Source organism: Lissotriton vulgaris, chromosome 6 (assembly GCF_964263255.1).
Source record: "Lissotriton vulgaris chromosome 6, aLisVul1.2, whole genome shotgun sequence".
Lineage (NCBI taxonomy): Eukaryota > Metazoa > Chordata > Amphibia > Caudata > Salamandridae > Lissotriton > Lissotriton vulgaris.
This window is the reverse complement of record NC_141694.1, coordinates 1,534,133,209-1,534,155,596: the sequence shown is the minus strand read 5'-3', so window position 1 is coordinate 1,534,155,596 and position 22,388 is coordinate 1,534,133,209. Positions and strand designations below refer to the sequence as shown.

The 22,388-nt window shown below is 41.4% G+C and overlaps 1 protein-coding gene across 1 annotated transcript in view; it reads right to left on the bottom strand.

The window, feature by feature from the left end:
- The window catches only part of SLX4IP (SLX4 interacting protein), a 616,355-nt gene that overhangs the window by 218,766 nt on the left and 375,201 nt on the right, over positions 1 to 22,388 (bottom strand). The gene's annotated exons all lie outside the window — the stretch shown is intronic.

Genomic DNA, 22,388 nt, shown 5'->3' with positions numbered 1-22,388 from the left:
CAGGAAGAAGGTGCGCAGGGCTCTGAAGCACCAGATCTAAGAAGATCAAGAAGGGTACGTGTGCCTAGCAGAGGATACGCCACCCCTGAGTGGACATATCTGGCGACAAATGTCTTTGGAGCGGGAGACAGGGAGGATACGAGCGGTGGTGGTGTCCAGCTCTGAGCCCATCATCACGGTGGAAGTACAGCTGTTAGTACCCGGAGTCGAAGCAGAAGGGTCACTAACTTTCACACTCCCCAGCCCTCCCCGCCTGAGCAAGTTAAAGCACATGTTTTTCACCGAATTGCAATTCCCTGACTTTGGAACAAAGATAACAAGCCATGAAGAGCACACTCTTCGCCTGGAAATATTGAACTATGCCGTCCAAGCCGCAGGCCCAAGCCTGATTGTGGATGCTTAAAGACTTTTGTAAATAATTAAGAAGAAGAAGATTACCTAGCGCCTAGGAAGCAGAAATTCTTAGGGACCTTCCTATAAGTTGACGGAGAAGGGCTAGGGTTGTCTGTGTTGAAGCTTTAAAAGACTTTTTGCAAAGGAGTTGTCAGCTTCCAGTTGTGGGGTTCTAAAGACTGAAGGAGCAAGAGAGACTGTAAAGGGACGAGAAGAAAAGAACTTTGCGTTGGAATAAGGAAGAGAATCCTACTGTCTGACGAAATGGAAGCCGGCACCCCGAATCGTAGAGCAAAATGTATTATAGGCACATTAATAGTAGGAGTGATACTTCTAATAGCTTTAGTAGTTACAGTTTCATATGTAGTGGGACATGAGAGAGAGGCAAGGGTATCAGACGAGAAGTCTGTAGTGACACCAAAACCCACTGTTGCTGGTGAGAAAGGAGAAAACATACAGGAGAAGGCGTTATTAGCAGCAGAAGCCCGCAGATTACATATGGATGAGTCCCAAGGCGACTTTAGGTCAAATGCTTATGCTAAACTTTTGTATGAATATGTGGATGCCATGGAGGTTAAGGACTGTTATGTCTGCATGCAGTTGCCGGCGTCTGTAGATGAAGGCATTAGATACCATCACCTCCCGCTGACATATGGCATTACATGTAGCTTATTGCTTAGTATATTTTATGGGAGAGATAGTTTTGAATACTATTTCTCCAATTATGATTCAGTGTTACCGGAAGTCCCAAATTATAAACAGATGAATAAATGGGACTACTGGAAGAGTGAAGACAGATTGGCCAAGTTCTTCATTCCTTGGATTACCTTAGATACTTCACATGCCCGCAGGAATAACTTGACATGCAAGGTGTCAGAAGTCGAGAAGAAGTTTATAGGGCAGGTGGATGATCGATACAGAAGGCAAAAGATTTTGAAAGAATCAGGACAATGGAAAACAGATTGGACCGAGGAAGAGAAGGCACACAAGAGAAAGGGTAGTAGTGGTCCAATAGCTTTGGATAAAACGCAGAGAGGAAAGTTATGTCTTCACAGAGCCAAAACGTATTACGAAAATGTATACGTAGGAGAAGTCAGTTGTGAACATGCTTTCAATTTAGAATATTATACAAAAGATTTCCTGAAAGGAATGCAAGTGATTCCAAATGTATATTTTGTGTGTGGAAGAAATGCCTACGTGAGACTGCCTGACAACTGGTATGGATCATGTTACTTGGCAATTATCTTCCCCAAAATATACCATGCCCAAGACTTAGAGATCATTGAGGGCAAGGCTTCAGCGAGGGGGAGAAGAGACCTAGGAGATGCGGAAATGGTTGGAGATGTATTTGGAGCTGTATTTCCTCTTTTAGGACTAATCCTCAATGATGTCAAAATTAGACGACTGGCAACAGTCGTAGACAGATTGTCTGCCAGCACTGCTAGGTCCTTAATGCTGGTGGAAGGAGAGATGCAATCGATAAGGGCCATGGTGCTTCAGAACCGTCTTGCATTAGACGTCCTGCTAGCAAAAGAGGGCGGAGTCTGTAAGGCTTTGAAGGTCCAGGAATGTTGCACTTACATTCCAGACAATTCAAAGCCCCTGGAGAAGGTTATCATGAACATAACTAATATCCACAAAGAGATCGAAGACCTGAGTAGAGAAAATGTTTGGGAAAAAGTGGGCCATGGAATGGGTGACGTTGGAGGTTGGTTCGCCAACTTGGGAAAGAGCTTTGTATGGTATGTGCTGAAACCTATCATCATAATATTGATCTGTGTGATCATGTTGTGGGGATTGGTGAGGGCATACAAATGGTATAGATCAAAGAGATTGGAGAGAGCCCGAAGAGAACAGCTACAGAGACTAGCTGCAATACAAGACAATCAGTATAGGAGCCTGAGGGCTCTAGAAACACAGAAGCGAGGAACACTAGCAATTAGTTCAGTTCAAAATGTTGGTGATGACCCCTAGAGGTCATCAAAGGGGGGAACTGAGAGAGCGCAAACTGAACGAATTGTAGCAGTGCATCACACTTACATGTAGTACGCACAATCATGAAGAGAAATGCCATGAGTGCTAAGATTATATTCGCCTATATTCTGAAATGTGTAGTTAATCTAGAGATTTTATATAGAAGTGGAAGTAATGCAGAAATGTGTGAAAATGTATAACTTTATTAGACGTGATTAATCCTGATCCATGTCGTGTAGCTGCTAAAATGTAAGAATGACATGCTGCAAACACAGAACGAAGTAGGCCTCAGGGCCAGAGCCGAAAGGGTTGGGAAAGGTACTCATTTGCACGACGTGGATTGCACTAAATGATATTTAGTAATTCTGTTTTCAATAGGTTTATATTTGATAGATGTGTTTACATAATCATAAAGCAGACTATTAACATGATATTGATTAATGAAGGATTTGAAGAATATAATCACTATGAGAAATGTTGTAGGCCTGAAATGTTTCACCATGCTTGATTTACACGTATTAGTATGAGCCAAGTTGCGCCGAGACATAATGTTGCAAACTTCTGTTAGAAGTCTATGAGAATTGGGATCCTAGCTGCAGATGTCTGTCTGCAAGTGAGAGGGGGGATCCAATTATACAGCGAATGAATAGAAGGTTGTTTAGGAGAACGAAACAGACACGGAGGAGGGTTCAGGAATGTTTAAGGGGTATCGGCAGGCCGGAGAAGAGTCTGAGAAGCAAGCAAACTCTAACGCACGAGGCTCCAATGAGGATCATCATGGAAAAAGCCAGAAGCAACACCACGTGAGGGGCGTCTCGCGAGGGGCGTCTCAAATGTTGTTGTGTTTGGTATTAGGGACAGCACCCCTGGGTGGAGTTAGAGCAGAGGCCTGAGGACCCTTTAGAGAGCGGATGGGTAGGCAGAGAGGGGTCATGACCGGCGATCATAGGTTTTCATCTAGATACTAAGAGTGGGTGATCTCCCCAGGGAGTCATTCACCGCTGACACCTTTTGGTAGGTTGGGATTCTGTTAAGTAGGGATACCATCCAGAGCAGGGTAGGGACAGCCTAACCTGACCCTTTTATTCCGGCTGTAAATGATTGAGAGATCACAATACGTGTCTATGCTTGCAGCTCTTTTAATTTTGGAACTAGTCCTGGTAGTTTTCTTTGCTCGTCTGAGGGTTTTCAGAGAGCACATGTATGTAATCGTACCCATGTATCTGGTGAATATCATGCTGAGATGCTTGTATTTGCAACTTACCCATACCTTATAATAAATCCTTGAAAGCTAGAAGTAGTTTGTGGTTCTTCCGAGCGGAGTCCATTATTGATTGAACTAACCTGGTAAGAGATGCACTTTCTTCCCTCAATGACAGGCAATAAAGGTTCAGTCGACCAAAACGGGGTTTAGATCAAGGGTGATAAGATAGCGATCAAAATCCCGCCCCCGCAATCCTAAACACAAACTGTCTTCTAACACCAGTGAGACACAGAGAGAGGTCAGCTCCGGAGAGGAAAATTCAGAACCTCTGAACTTGCACTACAGGTCCTCATGTCAGTGCTAGAACAACTACAGACCTGAAGAGGTACATTTGTGTCTGGAAAATGTGATGCCTAGTAAAAATGGTGAACGTTATAACGCTTGCGGTAGGAGGCCAAGGGCCAACATCTTGTGGACTTGTATTTGCCCATCAAACATAACAACCTAATGATCTATATACAAACATTCACAGTTGCTACAAAAATTAAATGATGGTTCTCACACATGGCCTCGCCACTTAACGTCATGGAAATGAAGAAAGACATCACATCTAAAGATGAAACAACAAAACACTTCTGAGGACGTTTACTGCTCGTTGACTTCGCCATAGAGCCTTTCTAATCACAGTTCTAAATGTTTCCTAGGGACTGAAGTGGTATGTCCAGACCCGGCAGCACTGGAATGGTGTGATCGCTGTTCAGCAGATCACGAACCACTGATCTTTCTGTAGCACCCTTAAGGTCCATCTGCCATGTCAATTGATCTTACGGGATTTTTTTCTCAGTCCTATCTAACAAGATGTCCCTGGGCAAAAGTCATGCTTTTAGTTCAATTACTCACTCACGAAAGGAGATCTCATAACTAGACAGAAAGGGATTACAGGTCTAGTTTCTGCACAGCAGTGGGTTAACGTTCTCTGTTTGTGCATACTTTAGAAAATACGTAAGAAAAGGTATTCACGTTCTGGAGGGAACCCTTCAGCTTTTTATGATTCGAGATGGTTGCTAAAAAAAATGTGAATGCAGGTAATATTGATTCCCCATTAAAAGGAAGAGCAGGTTACTTACCTTTGATAAAGCTCTTTCTAACTGCAGATTTCTCACCTTCAGAATATCCCCATGAGTCTGACTAGACAAGGAGATTTTTTTCAGCAATCCTATTCATGTGCTAGTACATGGCACCAACAGCACAATCTTCACCATCATAAACAATTTCACCTCTCCAGCAGCAATCTCCACAAGCAACAATCCTTCACAAGACCTCTGCACCCAGCTGTTCTTCTTCAGCAGCAGGATCTCCTGAATCTACAACAACTTTGAGCCCAGGCCAGATCCCTTACCCCTGCCTGTTGCCTTACCGATCACTTCCAATGTCCAGAGGATCGCCCAGAGGACCACCCTGACTACCTGGACCACAATCACCATTCAAGAAATGGCAGCGACCAAGTGCATTATTCACTACAGAGCGCAATGGACTTCTGCAAACACATAAAAGGGTGACAGGAGGAATGCTTGTAATAAGTCTAACCACTAGCAATCCTGTCACCTCTCGTGTGTTTGATGTGACACCCTAAGTGGCAAGGAGTATGCACAGACCTGCGTCCCTTGCTCACTGTGCCACTGGAACCAAGCTACACCTGACTGAAGAGCCCAAATCAGGGTGAACCCATTATTGGCATTTCAGGCTGGACTGTTCCTTCTGGAGCGGGACCAAGACTGATTTGGATATGGTTGGACCTAATCTGAGCTGGCATGGTGGGCAAAAGAACAATGTGTTGGAATGCTACTCCAAGCAATTGCCAGTAGTTAGACATATTGCAAGAATTCCTCCGGTCAACTTTTGGATCACTGGTAGTGCCTTAGTAATTTCATAATGTGAGAAAGGCCTGGCGTGCTCTGACGTTGGTTCTTGGTCAGAAACTGGCATTAGAACAGGATCTGGTACCAGCAAGGCTGGCTCCGGGAGTGGTGCCAGAACCCAAGAAACTGGTGAGGACCTGAAGTCAGAGTATCAGTCAGTTGGCATAGGGGAGGTTTCTCCAGCAAATGTCCAATTAGGGGCCCCCGTGGCTGCATCAGGCCCAAAGGTGCACCATAGCGAGCTGTTAGCGCCTGGAAAATGTGCAGCGTGGCCTCCTGGAAGGGCACTATCTGATGCACGGGCAATGACAACCCAGAGAATTTGGGGAACGCCAAGACCAAATATGAGACCAAATATGAGACCAGCTCTGAGCCAGAAGTTGCTGGTCCCTTTTAGTGATGCTCTTGCGATTTCTAATCAGACTCGGAGTGGTGGGATGAGGATGAGTCTTGCTTAATTTTCTTGTGCTTATGGCTTACTTTCGATTTACCAGAAAACTTTGATAAGAAACAGGACTTTGCACAGAAGCGGCCTCATGACCACAATCAAGAACACCCCCCAACATGGAGTGGAACCTCTGTTTTGAACACAACCACATATTATGCTCAGTGACGTAAAGTCTTGTCTCCTTTCCTGATTTTATAAGGTGCATGAATGAGCACTTATCACAAAACGTTTAGTCATTACCTGAACTCCCACATCACAAATACACATTGTGAGGGTCCATGATCGAAATCTGTTTCCTGTAGTCACATCACGCCTTGACTGCTACCATTTTTCAAAAAGACATCTACCACGGCGAACTGTCTTAGAACTAAATTTGGATTTTTTGGGAAAACCAACCAACTCAGGAACTTAGCTCACATCTATCTTAGAGGGTGTAGAAAGAAAGAACTGATGTCCACGCACAGGCGTAGCGCTTATTTGCAACTCTGCTCCACCACTTCTGAGGTTGTGTGACGTCAAAATGGAGACATGTGGGACCAACTACTAGCTCACGTGGAGCACTTTTGAAAAAAGTTTCCGGATCCAGTATTGCATCTAGGTATATTCTAAAGGTGAGGAATCTGGAGCGGGAAGTAGCCATCAGAAGTAATTTCTACCATGGAAAGTCCCTTCAATCTGAAGGCTCGTAGAGAGTTAAATTTGACTTTCCACTGATCTATGAATTGTTATTATCTGTTAGTCCTCACCGAGCTGGAGGGCTCGGATTTTTAATCCCTAGGTGTAAGGACTCAGTTCAAAGCATCAATAAAAATTAGAAATTCAGCTGGACTGCAACACATAAACAATCTACTGAGCAATACACTTTGTAGGTGGTGTTTTGTGGTCATGATTAGTCCAAACAGACGAGTTCAGGGGTACAGTGGAACACCAATCCCTCTTTCGTAAATGAACACCACACTCAAAACAGCATTAAGAAATATGGGACAAAGTTTAAAAGTTTGTTTTTAAAACCCAAGTCTAGTGCATAAAATATGAATGGTACCCTCATAGAATGAAAGAAATAAGTTCAGCAACGTATGACATGGCAATCAGAAACAATATGAACATTCCCAACATGGTTAGAAAGTTCCTAACACCCTATCGCTACTTCTAAGCACCAGGCAACATTTTAGCAAGAAATAACAAGCCTTTAAATCGAGTTTCTTATGATGAATTACTATAGCCTTATAGCCCGCCGTAGAGGGCTATACCGGCTATTAAAGGCCCTCTCCAGCGTTAAAGGCCCCGAGCCGAAGGCGAGGGCCTTTAACAAGGGAGAGGGACTTTAATAGCAGTATAGCCCATCCACGAAGGGCTATAAGGCTATTAGAACATTCTATCACTAGAGGACAGAATGTTCTAACAAAAAACACAAAGCTTTTTGGAAGCGTGAGGGGATTGGAATCCCCTCAGGCTCCCTGAAGCCTTTGTTCACAGCCAGAGCTGTGAACAAAGAAACCTTGGAATGTTGGAGCTCCAGGCTTATACCAGCCATTATAAGCCCAGAACACTCCATTGTTTTCAATGGAGCTCCCAAAATTCCAAAGTTCTAAAAAGCATTACTTCTCCCAGTAAAAATAGCTGGTTAGCTATTCACTATCGTAGCTCTTTCTCGGGAATGATAAGCAGTGCTGCTGGGATCAAGGCCACTTTTGTGCAATGCTCCTGGAGCTGCCTCCGACCGAAGCTGGTTGTTGCTGCACACCGGCGTGATATATAATTCGATAGTTATCTCGCAAAGCCCCTTCAATTATTGGTCAAATACCGGATTGCCAATTTTATCTCATGTTTTTAAAACTAGAGACAGTAAAGTCTCAACAAGAACAAGCATTGGAAATGCAACAGGTCTCGCATTAGATAAGTTGGAGCTATTGGTCTTGTAAATGTAATAATTTTTTAAGTTATGTTTATGTTTTTATAATAGCAAATGTATTAATTTTGTTATTGTAAATGCCAATATTTATAGAATTCGCAAATGTGACACCTATAGCATTATTTAACATCTTTTTGTGACATTTGTAATAAAGCTTGAAACACTGAGAGAACCTATTTGAACAAGTGGTGCTGTGGTGGTGCTGAGTGATAATGTGGTGGTGCTGAGTAATGCTGTGGTGGTGCTGAGTGGTGCTGTGGTGGTGCTGTGGGGGTGCTGAGTGGTGCTGTGGTGGTGCTGAGTGATGCTGTGGTGGTGCTGAGTGGTGCTGTGGTGGTGCTTTGGTGGTGCTGAGTGGTGCTGTGGTAGTGCTGCGTGATAATGTGGTGGTGTTGAGTGATAATGTGGTGGTGCTGAGTGGTGCTGCTGAGTGGTGCTGTGGTGGTGCTGAGTGATGCTGGGGTTGCACTGAGTGATGCTGTGGTGGTGCTGAGTGGTGCTGTGGTGGTGCTGAGTGGTGCTGTGGTGGCGCTGAGTGATGCTGTGGTGATGCAGAGTGATGCTGTGGTGGTGCTGAGTGATGCTGTGGTTGTGCTGCGTGATGCTGTGGTTGTGCTGAGTGATGCTGTGGTTGCGCTTAGTGATGCCGTGGTGGTGCTGAGTGGTGCTGAGTGATGCTGGTGGTGCTGAGTGGTGCTGTGGTGGTGCTGAGTGATGCTGTGCTGGTGCTGAGTGGTGCTGTGGTGGTGCTGAGTGATGCTGTGGTGGTGCTGAGAGGTGCTGTGATGGTGCTGAGTGATAATGTGGTGGTGCTGAGTGGTGCTGGGGTGGCGCTGAGTGATGCTGTGGTGGTGCTGAGTGGTGTGGTGGTGCTGAGTGATGCTGTGGTGAAGCTGAGTGATGCTGTGGTTGTGCTGAGTTATGCTGTGGTTGTGCTGAGTGATGCTGTGGTAATGCAGAGGGCAGGAAGGCACAAAATACGAGTCTAACAGAGGGCAGAAGGGCAGAAAAACAAGGGAAAAACGAGTCTAATAGAGGGCAGAAGGGCACAAAAAACGAGTCTAACAGGGGGCAGAAAGGCACAAAAAACAAGTCTAATAGAGGGCATGGAAATTCAATGAGGACTTTCCAGGTGGCATATGGACTCATAAGTACAGCACACAGAAAGTTAACAACACAAAAGGGTTCCAGGGAGCAGAACTCACAATATGGCACGAATGAGAAACAAAAGTAGAGAAAAAGCACCCAACCACTTTGATGAAAGCAAATAGAGTATATGAATTAAATACACACAGGACATACAAATGGGAGGAATAGAAGTAAGAAAGCAAGCCCAAGTGAAGTATGTTTGTCTTGAAAGGTTAAGGGAATGGACAGAATTGTGATCCTTGTCCGCTGCCAAATTGCATGTTTCGTGGATGGACTTGACTATGAGCACACAAGCGAATCGACAAGCAAACCGGATCACCCCCATGTCAACCGCCAGGTTAATAGGAAAAATGAATACTCTACTCAGAAGCCCGCATTGTAGGGCTAAAATAGAATCCCTGGCAAGGTGCACAGTGATGTAAGCAGATGGTAAAAAGACAAGCAAGTGTAAGTACAGGCTGATATCAGCTGGTAAATCCCTAGATGTTAATTACTCATGCGTGCTGCTACTAGAGAACATGCTCGTTGCTGTTGATGTCTGGTAACACGTCATCTGATGTTTGCAAGGCAAGCGTGAAGGCATAGAGAAAGGCTTTACACAAGGAGAGCCCTTGCCCCCATTAAAAGGTGCGGGATTCACAGGAATCCAACCATGGCAAGGTGCCTGAACAATATGACAGGGGCATAATACCACGTGCTCTGAGTTGCATTAAACAAATCAATGAGTTCTGGGACTTGCAGTTTTTGTTGGCTTAAATTGAACCAACTTAACTAAGAAACATTATAACAATGATTTATACAAAAGTCGAGCGCTGCAACCGATGTCTTCCGAACAACGAGTGATTTGATAATGCAGAACAAGGAATTCTTTTAGTATCCAGTCAGGAGGGGGGTCATTTCAAACGAGCAAAGCCGAGAGGTTTGGCTATTGTTGAAGAGATTGGTACAGTGCAAACGTGTAGAACGGATACAATTTGGGAACATTTTTACTTTATAACCTTGATGCAGTACATTGCAGAATACGAGAAGCAGTGTACGTAAAACGGTGTAAATATTTTAAAGAAACATTAAGGCCAAAGATGCATGGCATGGATTTCGGGAACGAACTTCTCTATGTCCATCCTTCATTACTGACATGGACATATTATTGGACAACCAAGAAACAGCCTTGAGAACAAGCGCTCATGTGAAGCAGGGGAGGGGGTGGAGGGGGAGAAATGCGAGACAGAAAGTACCGCTGGCCGGCCGTGGGCAGTGAATAATTAAGGGAGGAGAAATGCCCGAGGCTGAGCTAGCGCATGCTGGGGGAAGCTTCAGAAGCCAGTGGGAGGGAGGCTGATTGCTTTGATGTGGACGCAGATGGTGCCTGTGGGGGGAAAAGCACGTGCGTACAGCACACAGAAAGTTAACAACACAAAAGGGTTCCAGGGACCAGAACTCACAATATGGCACGAATGAGATACAAAAGTAGAGAAAAAGCACCCAACCACTTTGATGAAAGCAAATAGAGTATATGAATTAAATACACACGGGACATACAAATGGGAGGAATAGAAGTAAGAAAGCAAGCCCAGGTGAAGTATGTTTGTCTTGAAAGGTTAAGGGAATGGACAGAATTGTGATCCTTGTCCGCAGCCAAATTGCATGTTTCGTGGATGGGCTTGACTATGAGCACACAAGTGAATCGACAAGCAAACCGGATCACCCCCATGTCAACAGCCAGGTTAATAGGAACAAGTAAAAAAAAATAAAAGGAGAAACGCGAGACACGGCCTGGCGGCCGTGAAAGTGAAAGTTGGGATGGGGGAGGAGAAATGCGAAGTGAAGTGAATAATTAGGGGAGGAGAAATGCCTGCTGGAAGCCGAGCGCACGCTGGACAGGGAGAGGGTTGGAGGACTTAAAGTGAAGAGCCAATGAATGAACTTAAAAAAAGTGCATGTGGCGAGAATGCGCGTCCTTGTGTTCATGTGAACTGCATGAAATCGCCCGATGGTTAAGCCTCAATATCTCTCGCAAGCTCAATGCAATGACAGGCGAGACCTAAAAAACAAGTGTGCTGATAAAAGTGTAATTTCAAATTACACATAGATAATGCCAACCTTCAAGGCAAGCATGCATAGTGTCATGGCAGTGACCAAAAAAGAATAAAAATAGGTCAGCCTAAATAGAAGGCAGACATACTAATACTTTTGCGTGTGCCTAAACTTCACACTTTTTTAATAAAAGGAAGTAAAAAAGCCTGCAAGCATGCACATGACAAGCATTTGCAATGCAATAGATCTCGTATTGCTGAAAGTTTGAGCTTTTGGCGTTGCTAATAATAATGCAACGCCAATAGCTCAAACTTTCAGCAATGCTCGAGCAAATGCAAATCTTGTTTTTCCTAGCAATTATTGTGCTCCTCGTGTTTATTGTAAATGCGCGAGCTATCGCCGAACCACGAGGCCAGATTCAAGTAAGAAAAAATCAAATGCACGAAGTAAGGAAAGAGTGCAGTAGCACAGGCTGTTACTAGGTGTCCCTGTGGGTGCAGTGCCTTATGTTGCTAATATAGGTGTGTTTATAACTCCACAGGGTCACCTATCAATAGCCTGTGGTACTGTACCCTTTCCTTGATTTTTGTGTGTGTGTGGGGGGGGCAGAGATGCAGCACCGAAGCTGCAAGCAAAAAATAGTATGCATGATGATGTAACGGACACAAACTGAGGAATTTAAAGTAGGGAAAATGGGAAGTGGTGGTGTAGGGATTTCACTGGGGAGATTAATGGCAGGAACGATGGGAGAGAGGGAGTGCCAGCGAGACGCAACAGATTGCCAGAACTGGCCAACCCAAAGATATAGATATAGATATAGATATAGATCTATATATCTATATCTATCTATCTATCTATATATATATATTTTATTCCGCCTTTCTGATGCGCTCTGGAAACTCGCCAGCCGGCAAGCAGCACACGGACACGGACCAGTTAGGTGCTGAAGTTTTTATTGCAGAAAAAAGTCAAAGACGTTTCGGCTCAACGGAGCCTATATCAATCACACGAAGAGAACATTCAAAAATGATCATGGAAATGGTCTCCATGTGCCTGCATAACAACGTATTCCTCTTTAACAAAACCATCTATGAACAATGCTGTGGAACGGCGATGGGAGTTTCCTTCTCTCCAAGCTACGCCAATCTCACCATGGGATGGTGGGAGAAAAACGTGGCTTGGAGAGAAGAAAACGACCATCATATGGCCAAAGTGGCCCTTTGGCTACGATTCATTGACAATCTCTTTCTCCTGTGGAGAGGTACTGAAGCAGAATTCCAGACATTTTTCGATGTCCTCAATGGTAATCAAGTGGGGCTAAAATTTACATACACTATCAGCGCGAAGGAGATAGAATTCCTGGACACAAAGGTATACATAGCTAATGAGAAAATCCAAACCACTGTCCATAGGAAAAAAACGGCGACAAACAGTCTCCTCCACGGCTTGAGCTTTCATCCACAAAAACTAAAAAAGAGCATTCCGTATGGAGAGTTACTACGGATGAGAAGAAACTGCTCGGAGGGCATCGAAATGGAGAAAAAATTCAGAGAAACCAAAGAACGCTTCAAACAGAGAGGATACAAAACAACTGATCTCAATGTATGTGAAACAAAAGCCAGAACGAAAACAAGAGCAGATACGCTTGTAAATAAAATATACCCAATGAATCAGTCCACAGAGGTACTTTCACAAAAAACAAATAAAAAGGAGGAACAGCCACGGATGATAATGACTTTCAGCAAAGAGAGCTATAAAATACAAAAGGTCTTGATGAAATTCTGGCATGTACTGCGTAAGGATCCAGACATAGGAATGTCTATAGGCGACCATCCATTGATCTCATACAAAAGAGCACCTAATCTCGCAGATCAACTAACTCAAAGTCATTTTGAAATGAAGAAACCAGAATCCTGGCTGGATATGAGAAAACAAGGATTCAGCAAATGCTCAACCTGCAAGGCGTGCAAGATTGGACGAAAGATCAAGAACCTAAATGACCCAGAAGGGAAGAACTTCATAACTAGGACGAGCATCACCTGTGAGTCATCGTTCGTCGTCTATATGTTGCAATGTTTTTGTGGCAAATCCTACATTGGGAGTATGACGTGTTCCCTCAAAACCAGAATACTTCAACACATTCGTGCAATTCAGAATGGTGATCATTCATATGCCATTGCAAAACATATGGCCAACCATGAAACAAAAACCTGGCTAGATGTAAAATACTTTGGACTGGCAAGTATTCAACAGCACGAAAGAGGGGGAAACCGTACACAAAAACTGAGACGATTAGAATCGAAACTAATCATAAGGTTTAGAACCAAGCAGCCGGCTGGCCTCAACGGCGATGAAGAATTACATGTTCATTTATAATAATGTATAAATTGACAATCTTGCAAATGGCTGAATATCTGCTACACAAGATAACTGTCTCTTCAAAACCCAATAACTGTACTAGCAATTAACTGTGTCCAGAGACTGATCCAAACTGTTGATAATGGGAATGTACAGCCAATGACCATATGAATATACACAACATGAGTTAATGCATACAGCGGGGACGTAGGGCACTCAGCCCTCAATTGCAAATTGACATTATGTCAAAAGTTACGCATTAAAATCAAATCTCAGGTACATTGAGCTTTGATTAAACACACACGTGTGTCCCACGAGCGTTAAGAAAGCGCGAGTGTCCCTGTTAAATTTGGGAATGCTTTCAATGCAGTAACATGAACGAATCCTCGCTGACATGCACAACCCACACTGTGTATTGCAAAATGCATATCAGGCTACAACCCCCCCCCCCCCCCCCCCCCAAAACTACAAGTCCAATCATGCCCCAGATAATGACAAGGGTGTGCATTGGTATAAATGGAAGAGGGACCAACCACTAATACTACAGTGAACAGGAACTACGGTTCGAAACGCGTAGGCGTTGTTGTCTCACGTTTGGAAATAAAATAACTGCGTGAAAACCAAGGAGTGTGCCGCGATTCTTTTCTGGTATGGGATATATATATATATATATATATATATATATATATATGTATATATATATATATATATATATATATATATATATATATATATATATATATATAACCTACTGGCGGTCGCCAGTAGGTATATATAGTTAGGATTTTTTCCCTATGGGATTTTTGAAAATTCTATGTCTAATAACTTTGGCGTTTGTGGACGGAATTGGCTGAAATGTTCAGGAAAATGGCACATTTTGTTTCTTAGCAGCCCCTGAAAATTTTGGGGGGGGTTCGTCAAGGTGGGGCCGAGAAAAAAGGGGGGTCCCAAAACGCGTTTTTCCCATGTTAATTTCCATAGGTCGGTTGGCCTCACTTTTAGCCCGAACGGCTGAATGGATTTGTACGAAACTTGGCAAAATTGTAGGGACTGATAGCCCGATGTGCCTTTGCTAGGTCTCAATATATGTGCTTCAGTGGATTTTGAGAAATTAACGTTCAAAAAAAGATATATATCTGTAACAGCGCTCCGGGCTGCGCTCCGGTTCGCGTACTTTTCGCGTAACGGAACTTTGCGATGCGAAGCTGATTGGCTCTCCTGTGTCTGTCAACATTCTAAACAGTCCGGAGCGGCCGCCATCTTGTCTCTCGGTAGGATCGAGAGACAAGAGGAGGCCAAAACAAAGGGGGAAATTACCATAAGGGGGCATAGTAGATCCTCGTTGACCCCCTAGGTTTTATGTGGAGGTTTTAAAAGGGCCCAGCAGGGCAAAAAAATATATATATTTTTTTTTTTTGCGTGGTGAGCGCCTAGTCCGCGAACCGGAAAGCGTTCTGGGCAGCGTGCTATAAGGAAAAAAGAATGATAGACTTTTCAAATACTGTATGTTAATTGTTTGTTGTTTTTGTTGATTATTTTTTTTTAAATTTATTTTTTAAGCATTTTTTTTTATTTTGATTGTTTTCATAATTTATTAAATTTTCTAACATTTCTTTGTCAGAAATTTCATATTTGTCATTGAATATATTTTGAAGTCTATGAGGGTGTAAAATGTCCTCATTTTTAAGCAGGTTATCCACTGCTTCCACACATTGAAGTAGTTCCTGGTCCCTACGTTCATCCATAAATTCATCAATGTTTCCTTGGCTGCTTTCTTCCAGTACAATTTTAAATTGAACTTGCTGCTCGTCTTCCATTTTGCCTGAAATTTGGATTAAAAAAAGATATATTACTAGAGATAGGGCACTGTTGGGATTAATTTTAGATAGGCAGTTTTTATCAGAGAATTTATCTTTTGGCAGTGTATAGTATCAGAGTGGAAGTAGGACTATAAAAAGTGTATGTGATTTAACCAAGAGAAGCCTAACTCCATCCATAACTATAACAGAGAAGTCTATCTAAATCTATAACTACTACAGAGGGATAGTATATAACTATCAGAAAAAGTTTACCATATTAAGTTATAGTGCACAATATACTTCAGTTTTAAAAATAACAACTTACCTTCACAAACAAGTTGAAGTGTTTACTAACAATTCAAATGTAATGTACAACAAGAAGTAGCAGTCAAAATGGCTGTTTTCTTCTCTTCCTTTATATATATTCAGGTATTTAACCAATCAAATGTCAGGTAATAAAAAGAGAAAATGAAAGTAACATTTTCATTGGTTGTCAATTCCAACACTTCAGATGTGTTTTGTGAAGTAATTTACCTCACGGTATTTAGAGAGGTCTACAGGCTTAATGGCTAAATGGAATTTCAATCAAATTTGTGAAAATGAAAGGGATTGTTATGTAGTATGAGCTAATGTATATTTGGTGAGAGTGTCTCCAGTCGTTTTTCTGTGAATTACTTTCCCACCTTTTTTATTGGACCGCTTCCCGGTATGCGTCCCGGTCCGCGAACCAGCAGCGTAACGGGAGTCCACCATTTTGTGTTTCGTTCGAATTAAGATACAAGATGGAGGGCAAATAATGTTCAGAATGGGTAGAAGGGGGCACGGTAGATGTATCTTGACCCCCTAGGTTTTCTAAGGGTGGCTGAGGAGGACCATATGTGCGGGAAAAAAACATTTTTTTTTTTTAATTTTGCGCGGTTAGCTTCCAGTTCGCGTACCGGGTAGCGCTCTTGGAGCGTAGTTTGATGAAAATTAGAGATAAAAGTTAGAGAAAAATAATAATTGTGAGTGATCAGATGTAGGGTAGCTCTGAGAAGAGCTTTTGGGTTTATGGTACATTTTGGTACTTATAAGTAGGTACCAATGCACAGTCTTAAATTCAAAATGAAAATTCTGTTGCCCTCATCTGAGAAGTGAACTCCATCTCCTCTGTAGATATCTTGCATGTAGTAACGCAAGTTATTGTTGTACATGGAGCCCATTCCATGGTCTCTCATGTAAGCTGAAACAGATTTGTTTACATGCTTCCTCGACTTCTCAATTTGTGGACAAAATTGGTTGGACCACCTCCATTTCTGTCTTTGGCATATATTGGAATATACCAAGGCAGTTTGAGGAAAAAGTGCCATTAATTGCTCAAAGGTGTCCTTTAAAAGCATTTCCAGACCTACCCCAGTCAAAGTGCCCAAATCATTACCTCCACAGTGCACAATTAACAGGTCAGGTTTTGGCAAATGCATAAAGGTTTTCACCAATGGTATCAATTGGTGACATTTTAATCCTCTTTGGCCCAACCACTTAATTTCCACATCTTGTAAATTGAGGTTAGGTAAATTTCTGTTCTCAGCATACCTTTGAGCCCAGTAGATGTAACTATGTCCAACAATCCAGACATTAAACATGGTGAGAGAAGGTTGGGCTGCAGTCAGATGAAGTGTGGTAATGAAAGGGCAGTTGAAACAGTAGGAGTTTGTAAAGAAAAAAAACTGTGGATTTCCAGTGCTAATGATTCATTAGCAGTGATTGGTGCATTTTCATTTCTGAAAACAGAAAGTTAGGGTGCATGGATGTGTTCTTTGAAAGATGTAATTTGAATGGTCAAGGAAAAAACATTTAATGAAAGATTGCACTGGATACGCAGGTGCACTGAGAGTTCAGAGTTCAATTGAAACATTGTTGTGTGAACTTGCAAACATGAGAGGTCTTTCAGGAGGTGGTTGCTAAGCAAAAAAGGCAGAGAGGGCAGAGGGGGGAAGGGTTTTGATTTTAAAAAAGTGAGGGAAGAGTTATGATTGGCTAATATGAGAGATATGTGTAATGAATATCAGCTTTTCTGTGCTTTCTATAGCTGCAGCCTCTGGAGTGCATCCTCTTTGTTCTGCTGAAGACAATTTGGAGTATTTCTGAGACTGTTTTGAAACTTAAAAAGTATTTGCTAAGGTGAGAAAAGATTTTTTTAATTTAGATAGAGAATAGTATGATTTAAGGAGAAAATGATGAAGAAAGCTGTGTTTTTAAAATGTGGCTTTGTCTCAAGTGATATACAAATAGATTTTGTTTCTTTGAGAAATTGTAATTGCATATTCGGTGTAGCATTCTGGCATGCAGTAACACAAGTTATTGTTGTACATGGAGCCCATTCCATGGTCTCTCATGTAAGCTGAAACAGATATGTTGTGTTTAAAAACGATTTTTGAAAACAATTACATTTCTGGATATGTTCTGCTAGAGCTTCATAGGTTGTTTGGGCCATATTTATAAGGCATTTGAGTGTCTCTGATGTTATTGTTCCCATTTTAATTGAAGAGCTTTCTTCATGGGGCTAGTTTCTTGTAAATACGCTCCCACCTGTGCTTGGTAAATTTAGATTTTGATTATGGGAGTTACATAGCCATGTTAAAAATGACCCAAAAGTGGTGCAAGGGCATTCAAAAAAACGCTTTCATGTGTCTCAAGGACATTTTCAGTCATTTCGTCTTGAATGTAGGTATACAATTGATTTATATGCTGTGTTTAAAAACGATTTTTTGAAATCAATTACATTTCTGGATATGTACTGCTAGAGCTTCATAGGTTGTTTGGGTCATATTTATAAGGCATTTGAGTGTCTATGATGTTATTTTTCCCTTTTTAAATGGAAAGCGTTCTTTATGGGGCAAGTTTCTTGTAAATACGCCCCCACCTGTGCTTGGCAAATTTAGATTTTGATTATGGGAGTTACATAGCCATGTTAAAAATGTCCCAAAAATGGTGCAAGGGCATTCAAAAAACGCTTTCATGTGTCTCAAGGACATTTTCAGTAATTTCCTCTTGAATGTAGGTGTACAATTGATTTATATGCTGTGTTTAAAAACGATTTTTTGCAATCAATTACATTTCTGGATATGTACTGCTAGAGCTTCATACGTTGTTTGGAGCATATTTAAAAGGCATTTGAGTGTCTATGATGTTATTTTTCCCATTTAAATTGAAGAGTTTTCTGCATGGGGCAAGTTTCTTGTAAATATGCTCCCACCTGTGCTTGGCAAATTTAGATTTTGATTATGGGAGTTACATAGCCATGTTAAAAATGACCCAAAAATGGTGCAAGGGCAATCAAAAAAACGCTTTCATGTGTATTAAGGACATTTTAAGTCAATAAGGAAACACAGGTGATGTAATTCTGAAATGAGGAAAAGAAACTCCACATTTTTCAATTACATCACTAGTGTTTCCTAAGTTTATGAATGACATTGTGCAGATGAAGTTTAGGTCTGACCACAGATTCAAAAGAGGTCTGCCCTTTGTTCAAGAGTGAAGTGGACATGACTTACTTCATTGGTAGGCCTTCACATGTATTATCTCCTTTGTTTTCTTCAACAAGCGAAAATCTCATCTGCAATCGTGTGTTGGCCTCACCTCAAACAAACAAAACAGGTGATGGACCGAATGTGGATCAATGACACACATTCACCCCAGTCCAAAGATCTGGGCCCAAACAAACCTCTAGATAGGCCTCACCTTATCGTCATCCTGAATCAATCATTTAAAATGTTAGGGAGAGGTTTATGATAGGTGTATGCCTGTTTTGTACCACTGTGCGTCACTTTTGGGACACAGTGGTGGTGCAAAAGATTTGCTATGTTAAATAATAAGTAGGGTGTTAAGTTTTTGATGACTGTTATTCATTTACTGTTTGGTAATAGTGGTTAATAACATTTTTTATTATATTTTTCCACAGATTCAACTGCAGATCATTTCAAAATTTGAAAAATGCCAACTAAGAATCGAATTAGAAAGGCTAGAAAACGTCAAAGACAGCAGGATCATCTATTATTGCAGCAGTCCTCTCCCCAAAAAACTTGTGAAATCACCAAGAAAGCTCGGGGTAAGAGCACGAAATCATTCATAAGAAATATTTGTAGTAAAAAAAATATTTCAACAAAAAATGTTTCAGTCCAGAAAAAGAGAAGCAATTTAAATGGAAAGGAAAGACCAATCAAAAATGTTACTGCTAGAGCAAGAGATAACTCTGTGCATGATAGTAGAAGGAAACAACAGTTTAGGGGCATTCGTAAACGAATGTTCCGCAACAGGATAATAGTTAATTTATTAAAAAATATTAAGAAAGGCCAACAGAAAGTGGCATTTTATAAGAAGAAGAAAAATGTAGAGAAAATTATTGATCATGCTTTCGAAATTAGGCGAAAGTTATTTATTTTGGTAATCAATAGAATTAGGAAACTAAACAAGGTAATTACTGATTTCAAATCTAATAGTAGATGGAAGAGAGTAGTAAATCGTAGTAACTTTTGTGAAGTTTTTTCCGGAGAATGGATGCATAGTTCAAGTTGTGAGGCATTTTTTAATGAGGAGAGTTATTTTCAGGATAATGATTTGGTGTTTGCAGTTGACACCAGTGGTCGAGCTTATGAAGTGAAGGATGGTTGTCCAGTTGAAAAAGAAAAACTTGTGACAACAGAAACAGACGAGGTGTTAGGTAATGAGGTTTTAGGAAGACGTCCTAAGGGTCCTGTGTACATTTGGAAGTGTAGTTCTATTTGCAGTGTGCGACAGGATTCCATCAATTTGCTTTGTGATTTTGTACGGACATTTAATAAGAAAAGTTTGAAGCAGAAAATGAAGTTGTTGCAAGAATTAGATCCTTGCAGAGTGAGACAAATGACTGGTTTGCGTGGTCATTCACTAGCTTGTCTTTCCAGGAGAGTATGCCAGAGTGTTTTTCATCATTTCAGGATGCTAGCAGTGCATCATAATAAAGTGAGGAAATTAGTGAGAATGTTGTATCATGCTAAGAGTCCAGCAATTATGCTTAAACAATTATGTGCTGCTCTTTTGCATGGTTCTGAAATAGATGTCAAGAATATTTGTGAAGAAATTGAGTTTTGTTACTTTGGACGTACAGATGAGAATGTTCAAATTGACTCAGAAGTAGAGGGTAATGTTGAAGATAATGTACAGGTTTCTAGTACAGATAATTTTCAGAAGGAAATTGACACGTTTCAGATGAAATCAAGTGAGAGGCCTAATTTCACTTGTGTGTGTTGTCGACGCACTTATTACAAGAATCAGATTAAGTTAGTGGATTTATATGCAAAAAGTGAAAGGGTAAATAATAGTGAATGGAAGGATTTTGCCACATACTTGATGGTAGAAAATTATTTTGATTTGGGATCGGATCAACGTGTGTGTACTTATTGTTGTAACAAATTAAACCAAAACCAGATGCCTGCTAGGGCGGTTCATAATAATCTGGAATTGGTTGAGATTCCTTCTGAATTGAAGGATTTAAATACTTATGAATCTATCAAAGTATCCATCCCTTTCAGGCTATTGTAAGAATGGAGCCAAAGACAGGGAAGTTGCCTCCATAAGATTTACAGAGAGGATTAAAGGGAAGAGTTGTTTATTTGCCTCTAGATTTGAACAAAAACATTAACACAATTGGAGTGGAGAAAGTGGAAGAGGAACCTCTGGTTATCTTGGTTAATGGGGTTCCGACAAAGAATAAGAAAATATGGCAAGATTTAGTGGATGTTAGGAAAGTCAAAAAGGCAACATTGTATTTGAAGAAAAATAATAAGTACTATAAGAATGTATATGTTGCAGAAGAGGAAGTAAGTGATGAAGAGGATAGCGATTTGTGTGCTGGCCAAATTGAGAAAGTAGAGGCTTCTAAAAGTGAAGAAATATATGAACATTATAGTGTTCATCCTTTGCATTCCAAGGAAGTCATGGGGAATGCTATTGAGTTGTTTCAAATGAAACAAGCCAAAGGGAGTCCCATTAGTGTTTGGGAGGAAAGTTTGGAAGCTCGATGTTTCCCACAGCTATTTCCCACAGGTCAAGGAGGAAGATATGATGAGCGACCTCATCAAATTCCTGCGTCTGAATACCGGACTTTACGATTGTATGCAGAAGATCCTAGGTTTCGTCAATGCATTCCCTATTTGTTTCATCTCCTGTTTGAAAGCGATCTGTCTGGACTGTCATATGCAGTGAACCACATCTTAAAAAGTGGTATACAGATGCGAAACATCTCGGCAAGTGACTTTATGCATAAAGTCAATGTCCAAGACAGTATTTTGGATTCTCACCTAATTAATCTCATGGCGTGTCAGCGTGGTACTAATGAGTACTGGTACCGTCGTCATGGTGATTTAAAATGTATGCTGAGGAACTTAGGAACTCCAACATGGTTCCTCACTCTGAGCTGTGCCGAGTATGGCTGGGAAGACTTACTTGAATTTCTACGAGAGGCAAATGGAAATATTGAAAACATTGAATTCAAGACACCTGGAGAACTGTGTTCTTTGGATCCAGTGAATGTATGCAGATACTTCAATCATAGATTTGAAGCTATGATGTCTTTTATCACAAATAAGAAGAATCCACCTCTTGGAGAGGTGTTGGATTTCTTCTGGAGAAAGGAGTACCAAGCAAGAGGTGCTCCTCATATACATATGCTGCTGTGGATCAAGGATGCACCTAAATTTGGAACAGATCCGGATGACTTAGTGATGAGTTTCATAGAACAGTATTCTACATGTGCTGTTCCAAACGCAACGGAGAAGAAAAGCCTAAGAGAACAAGTTCTATGTTTCCAAAGCCATCGTTGTGGAAAGTACTGTCGTCGTAAATTCAGAAACAAGGACAAATTCTACACCAAATGTCGTTTCAACTTTCCACGACCGGTGATTTCTAAAGGAAGAGTGAACAGTTTGATGTCTTCTCTGCGACATAATGTGACGAGGAAATCACCCAAAAATACATACAATTTGAAAAGGAACGAAGAGTCCAAGTACATCAACGACTACAACCCAGTGATTTTGTCCATGTGGAATGCTAACATGGATATACAGTTTGTGGCTGACAACTGTATGGCTGTGGCTCGGTATGTGACATCTTACATCACCAAAAAAGAAAAGACAGAATTGAAGGATATGTGGGAGGATATTTCCCATGAAAAAAGCCTCAG